The following is a 3,389-nucleotide window of genomic DNA, read 5'->3' as shown; positions in this document are numbered from 1 at the left end:
CCTTCTTTCTTCTTTCCTCCCTCCCTTCCTTCTTTCCTTCCTTCCTTCTCTCCCTCCTTCATTGCCCCTTTCCCTAAGTCCTGCTTCCCTGGTAGTACATCTTCCAATAAAACGTAAGCCCTTGGGCTTTGCCTCAAATTCAGTGTTGCAATAGACTGGGCTAATACGAGGGGTTTAGGTGTTAAACATGGTAAGAATCATTTACTTATTTCACAGACACTAAGAAGGACTTGCTATATGCCAGGTATTGTTCTGTCCTTCAGATAGTAACTCATTTTATCCTCATAGCAAGCCTAAGAGGAAGGTATTACTGTCATCCTCATTTTACAGATGAGGAAACTGTGACATAGTTTAAGCAGCCATCTAGATTAGCACCGTCCAATAGAAACATAATGCAAGTCACTTATATAGTTGGAAGTTTTCTAGCAAGTGCATTAAAAAAGTAACAAAAATGGTAAATTTATATGTAATAATGCATTTTATTTAGCTTAAGATGTACAAAATATTATCAATTTTACATGTAATCAATATTAAACATTTTTATTGGGATAGTTTACTTGTTTTTATTTATTTAGGAGGAAAAATGAAACCTTTAAAAAAAAAAAGAACAGACCACAAGGAAAATATGTCACAGTCCTGAAACAGCAAACAGACAAGTTGCATTATCATTTCAAGTAATAAGTTGATAAAAGACAAGAAGGTCTTATCAAAACAGTAAGGTGCCAAAGTTGGGGTAGGAACACTGCATGTTGCAAAGGCTCCAAACAAAAGTGGTTTTAGTTTAATTTAATTCATTTCAATCACAGTTGATATTCAATATTATTTTATTCTAGAGGCCCAATTCATGAAAATTCGTGCAAGAGTAGGCCTTCCTTCCCCCAGCTGCCAGCACCGGCTTCCCTCTGGAACCTGGGACCCTGGCTGGCTTCCCTCCAGCCCTGGCTTCGTCAGGAAGGATGTCCGGAATGACATCTGGAAGACGTCCAGTCTAATTAGCATATTACCGTTTTATTAGTATAGATTATTATATATTAGTTTCAGGCATACAGCATAGAGGCTAGACATTTATATAATTTACAAAATGATTACCCTGATAAGTCTAGTACCCACTGGGCACCATTCGTAGTTACTACAATATTATTGACATTTCTTCCTTATGCTGTACTTTGCATCCCCATGTGACTCTTGTAACTACCAACTTGTACTTCTTAATCTACTGGGAAAGTTTACATTCTTTCGTTCATATAAGTCCTTGAAATCCAGTGTGTATTTTATACCCACAGCACCTTCCACTTTGCACTGGCCCCATTTCAAGTGCTTAATAGCCACTTGTGGCCAGTGACTACCCGATGGGACAGTGCAGAAATAGTGCGTTGTCTTGGGAGTGGATGAGAATGTAGAGAAGGAAGAATGCCCTCTAATTGGAACACACCGGGCATTCTAGAGGGTGACTGGACAGAAATAGTTTTCAGGAAATCACTTTCCAGATCCTCCACGTCCCTAGCCCTCTTTCCTAAAATGGAGGTACCTGGGAATAAGACTGAATTCACACACAACGGCTCTCCCCACTTCACGAAAGAAGGGGCGGGGGGAGCTGCACTCAATTGTCACTGAATGACTTTGTTCTCGCTCCTACTCTCATCAAAGAATGCAAACGCTTGAGGCAGAGGCCTGTGAGAGCAAAGAGGAAAAGTAGTAAATGCTAAAAATGGCTTTTTCCATTTTAAAAAATGTGATCAATAAATTACTTTGAAACATAAGAAATAATACGGGATAAAAATCTATGGAGGAACTAGGAATAGTAACACACTTTCAAGGAGATAAAAGGATGGAACGTTTCTAAATGTTAAGTGAGCTCTTACATTTTTAAGTGAATCATAGTGGGTATCAAATCATAGATGTTATATAGTTCATCGGGTACATTGAAAAGTGTGATGTGACAGTTTTAAATGTCAATACTTACAATATGCCAGAAAGTATCCCTCTCTGCAGCTATTTAAACTTAAACAATATTTAGACTTCATTTTCAAAAGGTACTGGAGGTAGGAGTGGATAGTTTTAGGAGATTATGTTAGGGGTACATACATACGGGTGAATGTATATGCTTTTTCTCACTTCTCTACACTGGCCCCCAGCACTGCCTCAATATTTGGGTAATGATGGCATCAAGAGGCAATAAAGACAGGGGAGTGAGGGAAATGGGGAGGTGTTAGTACACATTATCAGTTCTGAGCTGAGCAAGTTCTGAGGATCTAATGGACAACATATAGACCAGTGATGGCGAACCTTTTGAGCTCGGCGTGTCAGCATTTTGAAAAACCCTAACTTAACTCTGGTGCCATGTCACATATAGAAATTGTTTGATATTTGCAACCATAGTAAAACAAAGATTTATATTTTTGATATTTATTTTATATATTTAAATGCCACTTAACAAAGAAAAATCAACCAAAAAAATGAGTTCGCGTGTCACTTCTGACATGCGTGTCATAGGTTCACCATCACTGATATAGACTATAGTTGATAACACTGTATTGTATACCTAAAATTTGCAAAGAGAGTAGATCTTAAATGTTCTCACTACAAAAACTGGATTTGAAAAAGGCAATGAAGAAATAAACAACCGTTTCTTCTGAACTCTAGAAAGTAGGTGGGAAGACAACGTATAATGATTGAGTGCCCATGGACCTGGGCCCAGTAGAGGCTTTGTATCCACCGGTCTTTATTGTTCCCGGTGGGCACTGTTATCCCCATTTTATTGATAGGAAAACGAGGGCTCAGAGGAGTGAGTGGCTGATGCAACTTACAGCTGCCTTATGCCTTACAGCTGGTAGGCACTAGAGCCGGGACTCAGCCCAGCTCTGTCTTAATTCAAAACCAGTGCTTCTCCATTGTACTATGATGCCTCTAAAAATCAGAAAAGTATCTGAATCCACCTTAGGGTTTTTTTCCTTTCTCTGATCAAAACAAAGGCTCTGTCTAATTCTTTTCTCCAGTCATAACATTCCCTAAGGCCAGGGACATAGCGCCCTCTAGCGATGGGGCAGACAGTTGGCGGCGAGTTGGTTGGCTTCCAAGAGACCTTGCCAAGCCCCTCCCATTTCCCTCTCCCTCCAGGCTCCACAGGGAGCCTGTCCCAGACTCCCGCCCCTCCGCAACCACAGGGATCAAAGGAAGGGAGGAAAACAGAGGCAAAGGGCTTGATGCTGAATGGGGATGTTGGTCAGATGTTGAGTTTACCTGGAATGCCCCAGGCTATTTTGGGAAGGCAGACATCCTAGGGAAACAATGAAGTGGGAAAGAAAACAACTAAAGCAAAATCCAGAGCCCAGTTTTTGCCAAATCAGCCCCATGCGGCCCGCACAGGCCCTGAAAGCCCAAGTCAGGCG

The sequence above is a fragment of the Myotis davidii genome, unplaced genomic scaffold (genome assembly GCF_000327345.1).
Source record: "Myotis davidii unplaced genomic scaffold, ASM32734v1 scaffold238, whole genome shotgun sequence".
In the NCBI taxonomy this organism is placed as follows: domain Eukaryota; kingdom Metazoa; phylum Chordata; class Mammalia; order Chiroptera; family Vespertilionidae; genus Myotis; species Myotis davidii.
The sequence above is the reverse complement of the archived record's forward strand: the minus strand, read 5'-3'. Positions refer to the sequence as shown.